This window comes from Balaenoptera musculus, chromosome 17 (genome assembly GCF_009873245.2).
Source record: "Balaenoptera musculus isolate JJ_BM4_2016_0621 chromosome 17, mBalMus1.pri.v3, whole genome shotgun sequence".
In the NCBI taxonomy this organism is placed as follows: Eukaryota; Metazoa; Chordata; class Mammalia; order Artiodactyla; family Balaenopteridae; genus Balaenoptera; species Balaenoptera musculus.
Genome location: NC_045801.1, coordinates 47,854,322 through 47,871,126, shown reverse-complemented (window position 1 = coordinate 47,871,126; position 16,805 = coordinate 47,854,322). Strand labels below are relative to the sequence as shown.

The window sequence follows — 16,805 nt, the reverse complement described above, 5'->3', positions numbered from 1 at the left end:
ATATATTTAGTGAACCTAGGTTTTAAACAGACCAGCACAGAGCAGAACCCTCAGAAGAAGTTTCAAATCTTTGCAAACAAAAATGTGAAAAAGTCAAAATAACAAAACAAATTTCTACAGTGAGTACTGGCTTCATACTCAAGACCACCAGAGCCGTGCACACAACGTGGAGAGAACCACCAGTTGTATTTAACTCTATTCAGCCTCATCTGAACAGAAACAGCAAATAACAACAAATAGCATCATTCCTAAGCAAAAGAACTCAATGCTTATTCTAAGGTCTGTTTAAAAAACATGATGAATGTATATTGGAGAACTCACTAAACATTGGCTTTTAAGCCAAATGATCCACAACTACTACTAAAGCTGCATTCTAGCTTGTTATTATTTTAAACAAAAATTTAAATGTGGATAAAATATGTCACAGCAAAAGCTGTAATAAATCATTCAGAAAGCACAATTCATAAAAATTTGCTTACATAAGCATTATATCAGTAATTTAGCTATAGATCTTCTTCTTGATAGGTAGACACTATTGAGTGCATAATTCTAAGAAGAAAAATAAAGACCTACTCTGATACTAACCAAGTCTGCTCTGGACTTAACAGAACAACAAGATACACTAGCAACACAGTTATCACTGTGTGGGACCCAACTACAATGATGCTTTTGTATAGAAATTCACTGAATCATGAGCCATGAAAACAATGGTTCCCAGTGAACAGGTTATATTATATCTTGGGACAAATAGGCAAAAAAAGCTGCGCATACACGGTACACTTTATATATGCAAAAATCTAAGATCATGAAGTAAAATTTTTAAAAAGATAAACTCAATACATGGTTCTTCCTCCTACACTGTTGGTGGGAATATAACTTGGAGCAGCCACTATGGGAAACAGTATGGAGGTTCTTCAAAAAAAATAAAAATAAAGTTACCATATGATCCTGCAATCCCCCTCCTGGGCACATACCCAGAGAAAACTATGATTTGAAAAGATACATGCACCCCAATGTTCATAGCAGCACAATTTACAATAGCCAAGACATGGAAGCAACCTAAATGTCCAACGACAGATGAATGGATAAAGATGTGAGATATATTTTTATCAACATATACGCACAATGGAATACAACTCAGTCATAAAAATGAATGAAATAATGTCATTTGCAGAAACACGGATGAACCTAGAGATTATCATACTAAGTAAGTCAGAGTAAGTCAGAAAGAGAAAGACAAATACTATAAGACATCACTTATATGTGGAATCTAAAATATGACACAAATGAACTTATTTGCCATACAGAAACAGACTCACAGACATAGAAAACAAACTTATGGTTACCAAAGGAGAAAGGGGGTGGAAGAGGGATAAATTAGGAGTTTGGGATTATCAGATACAAACTATTATATATAAAATCGATAAACAACAAGGTCATACTGTATAGCACAGGGAACTATATTCAATAACTTGTAATAAACCATAATGGAAAAGAATATGAAAATATGATTCACTTTGCTATACACCAGAAACTAACACAACATTGTAAATCAATTATACTTCAATTTTTTAAAAAGACACCTGGTTCTTCTATTTATTGTTGTATGACATTATGAGAATCGCTTCACTACCTTGAGCTTCCATTTCCTCATCTGTTATCCTGCAGCATTTAATCACAATTTGTAGTTTGTGCTTTTGTCCACCTCCCCCAGTAGAATATAAACTGTGCAAAGATAAGGATCATTCCTGTCTTAGCTCTCTATGGTATCCGCATCAACCATCACTGGGCTTAGCCTATTATAGAGATTCAAAAATATTGAAAAACTAACTTAAACCCTATAAATACAATCTAATCATAAGACTGTTTTAAGAACTAAATGAGGTAGTGCACATCCAGCTGTTTCATAAACTGTAAAGTATTGTAAAAAATAATATAGTTATTAACCAGATAAATGTTTCAATCAAGTCTTCCTGAACTTATAAAAAGTAAAGCAAAGTCTTACTAGCTCTGCACTACAATTAGCATTGTTGAGTTACTTAATCTTTTTAAGCCACAGCTGGACATCCTAAAACAGAGACAGCCTACTTCATCCTAATATGAGAGTAAAATTTAAAAGTGTATATGTGGTAAACTGAATAATTTCCCCCAATGTTCTAATTTCTACAATCTATGAATTTTACCTTCTATGACAAAAGGGACTTTGCAGATGTGATCAAATTAAGGGTCTTGAAATAGGGAAATTATCCTAATTGCCCAAGTGAGCTCACTGTAATCCCAAAAGTCCTTCTAAGAGGGAAGCAGGAGGTCTCACAGTCAGAGGAGAAGGTGATATGATGAAAGCAAAAGTTGGAGTGATATGCTTTAAAGATCAAGGAAGGGGTTACAACCTAAGGAATACAGGCAGCCAGTAGAAGGTGAAAAAGGCAAAGAAGGGGATTCTCCCCTCAGAGCCTCCAGAAGGAGCTAGTCTTAAAGCTTCTTGACTTTAGCCCAGTGAATCTGATTTCAGACTTCTGACCTCTAGAACTATAAGACAATAAATTTGTGTTAAGTTACCAAGTTTGTGGTAGTTTTTTTACAAACACAGTAAGAAACTAATGTAGTATGTCAAGTTGGATTTAGCTGTGATGCAGTACACAAGAATAATATATTAGGTTTTTATGTTTGAGAAAATAGTGTGACTGGATCCCTATGTTCAAAGAAACTGTGCAGCAGCCACTGAATGCTATAATTTTTAAAGGATTGACTGCTTAGGCCTTAGATGTTGTTAAAAGATTACTACAAGGACAGGACCTCTCTGACAAAGACATTCTGGAATTAAAATTTAGGCCCCCATGTGTTATAGTATATGTTTTTTGTACATTGGCTCATTGTGGTTGATACCAATATCTCCATTTTATGTATAAGAAAACTAGTTCAAAGGGATCAAGTAACTCACCCAAGGTGAAACACATGTGTAAGTGGTAGAGCCATGGCTGGAGACCAGACTTTTTTGGTGGCAATTCGGCTTTGGAATCATGAAAGCCTCTGCAGAGCAAGCTGAGAGTAATAAGCAAAACTCGCTTTGTCCTGCTTCCTGCTCTATCATTAGATGCCTGAGGATTTCTCATGCACTCTATCTCTATAGTACCTATAAAGAACAAAATGAAATTGGGCTTCTGCCTAGAGTCGAGAGTGTCAAAGATTGCAGATTTCTCTATGGACATTAACTTATAAGGTATTGAATTAGAGGGTTCTTTATTCTGTTCCATAGTTAAACTTTAAAAGAAAAATAAAAATTCACAAATGGATTCATCATGCTTTTTGGACTTTGCTAGGGACTTGCTGGGTTGGGCAAATCTTGACATATCAATAAATTTTATCTTTTTCTTAGCCTTTCTCCCTTTATTTTGTATGTGTGTAAAGAGAGTTAATTTGTAGCTGATCTGTGACAGCTCTGTGCTTATCTCCAGGGACTCCTGGAACCATGGATCTGATAAGGGTGGCCAAAATAGTGGTGAAATACACTAGCTGATGATTTGTAACATGCTCTTTAAAGTATGAAAGTCCTTTGGAAGCACACTGCACCAGCTTGTCTGTATTGTTTACAGAAAGTTTACAGACTAACGTCATGCACTTGTTTCACCTTATTGCATAGCCTCATTTTGCGCTATATTACCAGTGAGATATAAAAGATCCCTCAGGGACTTCTCTGGCGGTCCAGTTGTTTAAATTGCATGCTTCCAATGCAGGGGGTGTAAGTTTGATCCTTGGTCTGTGAACTAGGATCCCACATGCTGTGCGGCCAAGAAATTTTTTAAAAATAAAATTAAAATTAAAAAATAAGTAAAAGACCCCTCAGTAAACTTATGCCTTGGCTTCACACACCTTGGTAGATTGTGATCCAAAGAGTGTGTGTCCTGTGAAACTGAAAGAGGACCCTGAAAGCTGCACCTGCCCTTCTCAAATCTTCACGATGTTTGCCTGCACTTTCTTCTTTTGTTGTTTTGTGTCCTTTGTCTTTATTAGAGGCTTATGAAAATATACTTTGTGGAAGATTATAAGTCCTTTCAATTAGATGACTATATAATTGCTGCAGTATATATTTTGGTACACTATAACAAAGCCCAGAATAAACAATGGATTTTGTTACTTTTAAGAAAGTAAGTGTGAATAGTGTGTTTCACGTATGCCCAGGGCTTGAAACCTGCCACCCAGTTCAAGGATGTCAAAGGCGTTTTCCTTTAATTTACTGGTTCTTTCTCAAGCATTTAGTGAGCATCTACTATGTGTAAATACAATCCAAAGGTACTTTACCTACCCCTTTTCTCTACAAATCTCTTTTACACCTTAAACAAAACACAATATTTGAGCTCCCATATCATTTGACTAACATTAATACTAACATTTGACTCATACTCCAGAGACAAATAACAGATTATATTTAACCTAGTGAATTTTGTTCTGCATAAGGAAGTAGATTTATTAAATTTAGGGATTTTGAGCCCTCTCTTTTTTGTTCTGTGTCTAAAAATTTTTAAGAAAAGATGTATATAATTGAGAAATGAGAGCCAAGCCTCCATGATTACCTAAGAATTATATTTTCTGAAAATTAGTTTTCCTTCCAACTTAATCAAATTTGGCTCAATGAGAGCCAAATTTTTCTCACATCTATGTCTTATCATTCTTTAAAATGTGAATACTACCAATATTGGGGGCACCAAGTAACGGCACATACTGTCACCAAAGAATGACTTCATTGATTTGGTGGCCTGGTGAAACAAAGTATCAGGGTGGTGGATCATAAGTTGCTCTCTGAATACAAGACTTTCTATTTGCCAGGGTCTCATAATACGTTAGATCTCTTCTCTCCTTCATGCTAAGAAGCTTCATGACATAATTCATTTTGTGGCTCCAGGCTAGTGAGAGCAAACTGTATTTCCAGTCCTTCACAACATACTTTCTTTTGTTGTCAGGTTATTGTACGTGTTTTTTCTTCTGCCTAAATACTAGTCCTTCCCCATTATTCTTCTTGTCTTCCTTCCAAATTACTCAGCCAACATCTACTTATACTTCAGACCTCAGCTTAAATACATTTCCTTCAGAATGTCTTCCTGACTCCTTAAAGACCTCTGTCTCATGTTTCAACAGTTCCCTCTACTTCCCCTTTCATAGTATTGTCACTCTTTCTTGCAATTAGCTGTTTAATCTTCTCACTTCACCCTTTAAATCATAGACCCCATCAACTTCACATTGTTGAAGATTAGCACCTAGGATAATGCTGGACATATGGCCTTAAGCGTGTTGACTAATAATTTCTCTAAGCTTTCTTTCTCTTCTGTTCGGTGAAAATAATATACCCTTCTCAGTGTGAGATTATTTTAGTAACAGTGCTATGAAAAATAAGAAACTGTATAAATTTGCATACAAAGGCATTTATATGCATAGGTGCTACTAGAAAGGCAACCTAAACAACTCTTTTCTTTGACAAGTGATAATGGGTGAGCTGTGCCAAAACTGAAAATTTAAACACCTCATTACCACTCTGTAAAGCCTCCTTTTATCAAGCAATGTCCCCAAACCAGTGTTGACTCATATTCTCATCTTACTCTTCAACTAAGCATTTCCCCTTTGTTCAGTGTCCATCACCCCAAATACTGAGAAAGTTTAGCACCATTCTTTCCATCCTTTAAAAAATAATTTATTCATTAGCAGCTCAATTGGTCACTCCTATTTAAACCAATTTGATGATCTTTGTAGATTTTTTTCAAGGGAGCTCACAAAACTACATAGGGTCAAAATCTGATCCATGATGGTAATATTTTGTGGTGACAACTACTTTAAGCTATATAAGTAATAGTTAACTTTAAGTGCTTACTGTATACCAGGTTCAATGTTAAACATTCTACATGAATTTTCTCATTGAATTCCCGCAACAAATCTATGAGGTAGTTACTATTGTTCTTCTCAATTTAAAGATTAGAAAACTGAGACTCAAGAAGAATTAAAGGGAGGTGGTATCAAGATGGCAGAGAAGAAGGATCCTGAAATCACCTCAACCCATGAATACACCAAAACTACAACTACATATAGAACAACTCTCATAATGACCGAAGGCTAGCAGAATGGACCATCTACAATCAAGGATATAAAGAAAGAACCACATGGAGTCTGGTAGGAGTAGAGGAGAAGCAGTCTAGTTGGGACCCACACTGGTTGTGGATGATTCAGAGGAGAGAGATATCTCAGGCTTGGGGATCCTCCCTAGGGAACCCCACGTTGGGCACCCCAGCCCTGGGGTCCAGCACTGGGAAGACAAGCCACACTGGCAGGTTTGAAAACCAGTGGGGCTTACTGAAGGTCTGTAGGAAACTGAGACTCTGCTCTTGAAGAGCACATGCCCAGACTGGCTTGCTCCCAGTTCCAGCACAGAAACAGCAGACTAAAAACTGCCTGGTGCTCTGGCCAGGCTGCCAGGACCACCTTGGCACACCACCCAACCCACACCAGGCTCTGCCTCCAGCCCGTCCTGCTCCAGCCCCACTCCACACCAAGGTAGGCAAAGACCATCACACCAGGGAGAAGACAAAGTTTACTCTGGGCATCTGCTCCAGCACCTCAGGCTTGGCCTTCCCCCCAGCTATGGCAGTCACTGCCTATTAGTAAAGAAGGAGCTGCTCATTGTTCCAGGTTTCAGCTCCAGCCCCTTGGGCTCCAGCCCAGCCCCCTGCCAAGGCAATGACCTCTATGGCACCAGGAAAGAAGCCCTGATTCACGTCAGGCTCAAACGCTAGCCACTCCAGTTCCAGCCCTAGGCCCCCACCAAAGCAATGACTACCAACACACTCTAGAAGATACAGCCCATGCTCACCCTCCCACAAGAGCCACTGGGCACAAACAGACTGCATAGGAATGCTTCCACTAAAGACATACCTTCAAGAGCAGGATAAGAAACTGTTTTTCCTAATATCATAGAGACAAACAGCGAAAGTCAAAAAAATGAGAAGATAGAAGAATACGTTCCAAAAGAAAGAACAAGATAAAACCCCAGAAAAAAAAAAATCCTAGTGAAAGAAAAATAAGTCATAAAAATGCTCACTGAACTTGGGAAAAGAATAGAGGAACACAGTGAGAACTTCAACAAAGAACTAGAAAATATTTTTTAAAGCATCAATCAGAGCTGAAGAATAACAATAACTGAAATTTAAAAATACACTAGAAAGAATTAACAGAAGATTAGGAGATAGAGAAGAATACATAAGTGACCTGGAAAACAAAAAGTGGAAATCACCCAATCAGAACATCAAATAGAAAAAATATTTTAATGAGGATAGTTTAAGGGGCGTCTGGGACAACATCAAGCATACTAACATTTGCTTGTAGGGCTCCCAGAAGGAGAAGAGAGTGAGAAAGGATCAGAAAACATACTTGATAAACAATGACTAAAACTTTCCTAGCCAGAAGAAGGAAACCGATGTCCAGGTCCAGGACACAAAGAGAGTCCCAAATAAGATGAACCCAAGGAGAACCATACCAAGACACATTATAATTAAAATGTCAATGTTAAAGATAAAGAGAGAATTTTAAAGGCAGCAAGAGAAAAACAAAGAGTCATACACAAGGGAAGCCCCATAAGGCTATCAGCTGATTTTTCAGCAGAAACTTTGGAAGCCATAACGGAGTGGTGTGATATATTTAAAGTACTGAAATGAAAAATCTACTAACAAGGATACTCTATCAAGCAAGGTTGTCATTCAGAATTGAAGGGAAAATAAAGAGTTTCCCACAGAAGCAAAAACTAAAAAGTTCATCACCACTAAATTGGCCCTACAAGAAATATTATAGTGTCTTCTTTAAGCAAAAAAAGAAAAGGTGATAACAAGAAATAAGATGAAGAAAAAATCTCACTGACAAAGATAAATATACCATAAAAGCAGTGGATCGACCACTTAAATAAGCTAGTACTAAGGTTAAAAGACAAAAATCAAGTATAATGACAATAAACAGTTAAGGGATACACATAAAAGTGTATATGTGAAACCAAATCATGAAATGTGGGCAGGGAGTTTTAGTAAAAAAATGTAGAGCTTTTAGAATGTGCTTAAACATAAATGACTATCAGTTTAAAACAAATAGATATAAATACAGGTCGATATACAGTAAGTCCCCTACATACAAATGAGTTCCTTTCTGAGAGCACGTTCGTAAGTCCAATTTGTTTGTAAGTCCAACAAAGTTAGCCTAGGTACCCAACTAACACAATCGGCTATATAATACTGTACTGTAATAGGTTTATAATACTTTTCACACAAATAATACATAAAAAACAAATGCAAAAAATAAAACATTTTTAATCTTACAGCACAGTATCTTGAAAAGTACAGTAGTACAGTACAACAGCTGGCATACAGAGGCTGGCATCTGAGTGCCAGGCAAAAAGAGTTACTGACTGGAGGAAGGAGAGGAGATGGGAGATGGTAGAGCTGAAGGATCATCAGCCATAGGAGACGGAGGGCAAGCTGCAATTTCACTCATGCCTGATGTTGATGGCACAGGTTCTGGTTCCTTGCTGGATTCAATTTTATCTACCCTCTTGAAAAAATGATCCAGTGATGTCTGCATAGTATCTTTTTTTTTTTTTTTTCTCATCATAGATGACACTGTAGCACTGGATTGCATTCTGAATGGCTACTGCGACCTTTGTGTACCATTCTGTGTTCCAGTCCTGTGCTTCAAAAACTAACAGTGCCTCCTCAGATAAAGAAAATCCTCCTGCCATTTCCTGAGTTGTGAATCTCTTTGGTGCTTCAATTACTTCTTCTTCTTTCTCTCCTCGTCCTTTCTCTGGGCCTCCAATTCCATCAGGTCTTCATTAGTAAGCTCTCATCTTGCACAGCAAGAAGTTCAATAAATTCATCCTGTTGCAGATCTAGCTCCAGCTTCTCACTGAGAGTCACTAAGTTCCTGAAGGCCTCTTTGGACTCTTCATCTACCTTCTCAAATCCACGAAAATTGTGAACAAACCGAGGACAAAGTTCTTCCGAACCCCATTCATGGTGACAGCCGTAACCTCACGTCAAGAAAAGTCAATGTTTTTCATGGCCTTGTAGATGTTATAGTCCTTCCAAAATTGTCAAAATGTTGTTCCTGATTTGTCACTTGCCTTTACTGCCTGATGAAAAATGTGACATAAATAATATTTCTTGAAAGTCGCTATAACTCCCTGGTCCATAGGTTGGATGAGCAATGTAGTATTCAGTGGCAGATGCACTACTTTGAAATTGGGATGAAAATCTTCCATGAATGGAGGGTGGCCCAGAGCATTATCAAGGAGCAAAAGAATGTTGAATGGGATGTCCTTCTCCAAGCAATATTTCTCTACCTCTGGGATAAACTGGTGGAAAAACTAGTCCTGGAAAATGGCCAGTGTAACCCAGGCTTTGGGGTTACTCTTCCACACAAGAGGAAGAGAGTCCTTGGCTATGTTTTTAAGGGCTCTTGAGTTCTCTGAATGATAAACTAACAGAAGCTTCAGCTTCATATCATCAGAAGCATTGCCACCAAACAACAGAATTAGCCTATCCTTTGCTGCTTTAGAGCATGGCATTGACTTTCCCTCCTTACTGATGTAACTTCGGTCTGGCATCCTCTTTCAGTACAATCCTGTCTCAACCACATTAAAAACCTGCTTGGGTAAATACGTGCCTTCATCAATAATTTCTCAAAGTGTTTCAGGAAATTCCTGGGCAGATACTGTGTCAGTACTCACTGCCTTGCCACTTACTTTTTATGTTGTGAAGGTTGGCTCTAGCCTTGAACCAATGAAAACAGCCATGGCTGGCATTAAAAGATGCGACCTCTGATTCTTCACCGTGTATCTTCTTCAAGTCTTCATAAAGGCTTTTAGCTTTCTCTTGAATCAGCATTAAGCTGAGCAGGACTCAATGCTGATGCTGATCCTGCATCCACACACTGAGAAGTTTCTCCATCTCCTCCATCATTTTTCCATGCTTCTTTGCTCTTATTGTCAACATCATCTGCAGAGCAGACTTCACATGTTCCATGATCTTGTCCTTGTTCTTTAGAATTGTGCTGATGGTTGAACCATTCATGTTATAAGAATGAGCAACGTCTACCATATTTTTGCCTTACTCCACTCTCTCAATTATTTTCACTTTTGTTTCCATCATTATTGCGTGGTGCTTCTTAGCAGTACCAGCTACATCACTGCTGTATTTACATTTGCTTCTGGACATCCTGGGCTTGAAATAAAGATACCATACTACTGTACTCTATACAGTACCATACAGTAATGTACACAAAAGCACAACCACTTGTAGAGGATACACGCACGTGACAATGTACACCAGACATGTGAACTACTTATGTGATTGGATATGCGAACACACTTTCACATCTTTTAAAGTTTGAAACCTGAAGGTTTGTATGTAGGGGACTTACTCTATATGAACCTCATGTTAACCACAAATAAAAAACCTACAATAGATACACACACCAAAAAAAAAAGGGGGGGGGGGAGAGAGAGAGAAAGGGAGAATGGAACCCAAATATAATACTAAAGAAAATTATCAAAACACAAAGGAAGATGCTGAAAAAAGAAAAGAACAGAGAAGAACTACAAAAACAACCAGAAAACTAGGAACAAAATGATAATAAATACATATCTATTAATAATCACTTTAAATGTAAACAGACTGAATGCTCCAATCAAAAGACATATGGTGGGGACTTCCCAGGTGGTGCAGTATTTAAGAATCTGCCTGCCAATGCAGGTGACACGGGTTCAATCCCTGGTCCAGGAAGATCCCACATGTCATGGAGCAACAAAGCCCGTGCACCACAACTACTGAGCCTGTGCTCTAGAGTCCATGAGCCACAACTACTGAGCCTGCATGCCACAACTACTGAAACCCACATGCCTAGAGTCCATGCTCCACAACAAGAGAAGCCACTGTGATGAGAAGCCCATGCACTGCAGCGAAGAGTAGCCCCCACTCACTGCAACTAGAGGAAGCCCGCATGCAACAACAAAGACCCAAGGCAGACAAAAATAAGTAAATAAATAAATAAATAATTTTTAAAAAAGACATATGGTGGCTGAATGGATTAAAAAAAACAAGATCCATCTATATGGTGCCTATAAGAGACCCACTTCAAAGCTAAAGACACAAACAGACTGAAATGAGGGGATGGAGAAAGATATTCCATTAAAACAAACTGAAAAGAAAGGTGGTATAGCAATATCAGAAAAAATAGACTTTAAAACAAAGTCTATAACAAAAGACAAAGAAGGGCATTATATATTGATAAAGAGGTCAATCCAAGAAGAAGATATGATAGTCTTAAATATATGTGCACCTAATATAGGAGCACCTAAATATATAAAGCAAATATTAACAGACATAAAGGGAGAAATTGAGAGCAATGCAATAATAATAATTGACTTTAATACCCACTTACATCCATGGATAGACCATCAAGACAGAAAATCAATAGAAATCAATGGCTTTAAATGACACATTAGATCAGTTGGGCGTAATATTGACAAAATATTCCACCCCAAACAACAGAATACACATTCGTTTCAGGTACACATAGAACTTTCTCTAGGATAGATCACTGCTAGGCCACAAAACAAGTCTTAAAATTTTTAAGAAGATTGAAATTATATCAAGCATTTTTTCTAATCATAAGAATATGAAACTAGAAATCAATTACAGGAAGAAAACTGGAAAAAACACCACCATGTGGAGAGTAAACAACATTCTACTGAAACACCAATAGGTCAATGAAGAAATAACAAAAAAATCAAAAAAATACCAAATGACAATAGAAGCACAAATGAAAATAGAAGCATAACTTCCAAAATCTATGGGACCACAAAAGCAGTTCTAAAGGGAAATTTATAGCAATACAGGCCTACCTCAAGAAACAAGAAAAATCTCAATTTATCATCTAAATGAATCAGAAAAAGAAGAACAAACAAAGCCCAAAGTCAGTAGAAGCAAGGAAGCAATAAAGATCAGAGCCAAAATAAATAGACACCCCCCCAAATATATATATATATATATATATATAGAAAAGATCAATGAAACTAAGAGATGGTTTTTTTGAAAAGATAAACAAAATTGATAAACCTATAGCCAGACTCATCAAGAAAAAAAGAGATGACCCAAATAAGTAAAATTAGAAATGAAAGAGAAAAAGTTACAACTGATATCACAGAAATACAAACAATCATAAGAGAATACTATGAAAAGTTATACACCAACAAATTGGACAATCTAAAAGAAATGGATAAATTCCTATAAACATACAATCTTCAAGACTGAATCAGGAAGAAATTGAAAATCTGAACAGACAAGTTATTAGTAATACAATTGAATCAGTAATCAATAAACTCCAAACAAATGAAAGTCCAGGACCAGATGCTTCACAGGTGAATTCTACCAAATATTTAAAGAAGGGTTAATACCAATCTTTCTCAAACTCTTCCAAAAATTTGTAGAGGGGGGACACTTCAAAACACATTCTACAAGACCAGCATCACCCAGATACCAAATCCAGACAAAGACACTACAAAAAAAGACTACAGGGCCAATATCCTTGATGAACATAGATGCAAAATTCTCAACAAAATACTAGCAAGCCAAATTCAACAATATGTAACAAGGGTCATACATCATGATCAAATGGGGTTTAGTCCAAGGATACCAGGATGGTTCAATATTGGCAAATGATTCACCCTGATACACCACATTAACAAAACAAAGATAAAAATCACATGATCATCTCAATAGAGGCCAAAAAGCATTTGGCAAAATTCAATATCCATTCATGATAAAATATCTCAACAAAGTTGGTGTAGAGGGAACATACGTCAACATAATAAAAGCTATTTATGACAAACTCACAGCTAACTCTATACTAACTGATGAAAATCTGAAAGCTTTTCCTCTAAAATCGGGAACAAGGTAAGGATTCCCACTATTGCCACTGGTATTTAATATAGTATTTGAAATTCTAGCCACAGCAATCAGACAAGAAAAAGAAATAAAAGGCATCCAAACTGAAAGAGAAAATAATATGTCACTATTTGCAGATGGCATGATACTACATATAGAATACCAATAAATTATTAGAACTAATGAATTTAATAAAGTTGCAGGATACAAGATTAAAAACAGAAATCTGTTGCATTTCTAGACACTAATAATGAACTATCCAAAAGAGAAATCAAGAAAACAATTTCATTTAAATTCCCCTCAAAAACAATAAAATACCTAGGACTAGATCTAACCAAGGAGGTGAAAGACCTGCACTCTGTAAACTATTAGACATTGATGAAGGAAGCTGAAGGTGATACAAGTAAATGGAAAGACATCCTGTGTTCATGGATTGGAAGAATTAACATTGTTAAAATTTCCATGCTACCCAAAGCAATATACAGGTTCAAGGCAATCCTTATCAAAATACCAAAGACAGTTTTCACAGAACTAGAACAAATAATCCTAAAATTTATATGGAACCACAAAGACCCTGAATTGCAAAGGAAATCTTGAGAAAAAAAAACAAATCTGGAGGTATCATACTTTCTGACTTCAGACTATACTACAAAGCTACACTAATCAAAGCAATATGGTTTTGGCACAAAAACTGACACATGGATCAATGGAGCAGAATAAAGAGCCAAGAAATATACCCACAGTTATATGGTAAATTAATCTAAGACAAAGGATGCAAGAATATACAATTGGAAAAAGATGGTCTCTTCAATAAGCGGAAAGCTACATGCAAAAGAATAAAACTAGAAAATTTCCTCATACCATATAAAAAATGAACACAAAATGGATTAAAGACTTAAATGTAAGACCTGAAATCATAAAAGTCCTAGAGTACAACATAGGCTGTACACCCTTTGACATTGGTCTTAGCAATATTTTGGGGGGATTTGTCTCCTCAGGCAAGGGCAATAAAAGCAAAAATAAATAAATTGGATCTAATCAAACTTAAAAGCTTTTGCACAGCAAAAGAAATCATGAACAAAACGAAAAGGGAACCTGTGAATGGGAGAAGATATTGCAAATGATATGTCTAATAAGGGGTTAGTATCCAAAATATGTAAATATATCAAAAAACAAACAAACAACCTGGTTTAAAAATGGGCAGAACACCTGAATAGGCATTTTTCCAAAGAAGACATACAGATAGCCAACAGTCACATGAAAGTATGCTCAACACACATTGTTAATCATCAGAGAAATGCAAATTATAACTACAATGAAATATCACCTCACCCCTGTCAGAAGGTCTATCATCCAAAAAAACAAAAAACAAATGTTGGCAAGGATGTGGAGAAAAGGGAACCGTAATACACTGTTGGTGGGAATATATATTGGTGCAGCCTCTATGGAAAACAGTACAGAAATTCCTCAAAAAACTAAAAATAGAACCACCATGTGATCCAGCAATTCCACTACTGGGTATGTATGTGAAAAAAACAAAAACACTAATTCAAAAAGATACATGCATCCCAATGTTCATAGCAGCATTATTTACAATAGCCAAGATATGGAAGCAGCCTAAGTATCCATCAACAAACAAATGGATAAAGAAGATGTGGTATATATATATATATACACAATGGAATACTATTCATGCAAAAAAAGAATGATATTTTGCCATTTACAGCAACATGGATGGACTTGGAGAGTATTATGCTAAGTGAAATAAGTCAGACAAGGAAAGACAAATACCGTACGATATCACCTATGTGTGGAATCTAAAAAATACAACAAACCAGTGACTATATAAAAAAGAAACAGACTCACAAATATCAAAAACAAACTAGTGGTTACCAGTGGGGGAATGAAAGAGGGAAGGGTGGGATAGGGGTAGAGGACTTAGAGGTACAAACTACTATGTATAAAATAAATAAGCTACAAGGAAATATTGTACAACACAGGGAATATAACAATAGTTTATAATAAATATTAATATAAATGGAATATAACTTTTAAAAATTATGAATCACTATGTTGCACACCTGAAACATATATTATTGAACATCAACTATGCCTCAATTTTAAAAAAAAGTTTTAAAAAAATGAACAAATATAACAAAAGAGAAACAAATTCACAGATACAGAGAACAAACTAGTGATTACCAGAGGGGAGTGGGGTGGGGGAATGGCAAAATAAGTGAAGGGAATAAAGAGGTACAAATGTATAAAATAAGATACAAGGATGTAATTTACAGCAAAGGCAATATAGTCAGTGTTTGTATGGAGTGTAATCTATAAAAATATTGAATTACTATGTTGTACACCTAAAATTAATATAATATTGTAAGTCAACTATACTTCAATTAAAAAATAAAAGAAGAATTATTAAGGGACTTGGATAAGATCACCCCATTAGTAGAGTACAGATCTGGGGCTGAAACCAAGGGAATCTGACCCCACCACCCATCTGATTACCATTAGTATTTCCCCAAAATAAGAAAAGTCAAAGGTTAAAACTCTCAACTAACCAAATGAGTTTTATCAGTTTTGCAATGTGGTTGCAAAACTCTGGTGGTTGAATATCTTATGAAAATATACATTTTTATGATTTTCACAGCATATTTTTCTATAAGAAAATGTTTCATCCACAAACATTTTATGGCACGAGTTGGCAGCACTTTGTTTAGAGCTGCAGCTTTTGATTCTATATAAATTTATTAATATTAACATGATGCTAGAAGTACTAAAACTGAACAATCGCTTGGTTCCTTGTTTGTTATTTTCAAAACTTTTATAGATTTTTTTTTTAATTAAGAGAGTTCATGCTTCTACTGCAGCAACATTTGCTGGCTGGCCTATAAATATTTGAAAGTGTCTGGTGGGTAATTTTAATAACTCAAGATTTTCCACCCTTTTAACAGATGTAGTCAATAGTAAGTTAAACCTCTACATAGTGGTAAATATTTTTAACATTATGAAATATTAATAGAATTAGCAGCTTCCTGTAATAAAGGTATAATATGATGAGTCACATAAAGAATGTATGAATCTTATTTATTCAGGAACAAAATTCACGTCTGATGATCTTTTTGCTTGCCTTACTCACTGCCATGAATGCCCTCAGCAGTCAGGTGAGGAGACCCCAAGGAAGAGGGTTTCTCTGTAGTAAAGACGTCCAATGGGACTCTTCAAAATCACAAACCATACACCCCATGAGAGAGTCAGCATTTAGGCACCTGCCATACAGAAGCTCTCATTGGCCAATAGGTGTTAGTTATGGAAGCAAAGGCACAAACAGGGAGGGACCAAAACCCTAGGCAATACAGAAAGGTACATTTATTCTTTTACTCTTTATTCCCAACACAGAAGAGTTAGGCTTTGAAAAAGGAAGAGGAAATGTTTCACAATCAGACTTTGTACCATACACACACACACACAAACACACTTTACCTGGATATCACTTAATCATCCTTCAGGACTCAGCTCAGCTCTCTTATCACTCTCTAGGAACTACCTGTTCTGACCCCCATGCCACTCCCTACCTACCTCTGATCCCCTCACAGCTGCATCCTTTACTGTGTGTTAGGTGTCCTTTTTCAGTTCTCCCTTAGCCCACTTCTATCATAGCACTCAGCATTACCTACCACACTAAATTCTGTTCATTTCTCTTACCTCTATTCCTCATTAGACTCTAAACTTTTTGAGAGCAGAGGTCATATCTCTTTCATATTTGTATCTCTAATGCCTAATAGAGTGTCTGGGAGTTTAGTAGGTGCTTAAATAATTTTTGAATGACTA

The 16,805-nt window shown here is 36.4% G+C and overlaps 1 long non-coding RNA gene across 1 annotated transcript; it reads right to left on the bottom strand.

Moving 5' to 3' along the window:
- Nucleotides 1-412: 412 nt before the first annotated feature.
- LOC118883505 lies at nt 413-16,444 on the bottom strand. Its single transcript, XR_005017036.1, has 3 exons — nt 16,433-16,444; nt 3,620-3,628; nt 413-517 (listed from the first exon to the last, which is right to left on the bottom strand). It is a non-coding gene; the product is annotated as an uncharacterized LOC118883505 (long non-coding RNA).
- Between the last annotated feature and the right edge of the window lie 361 nt (nt 16,445-16,805).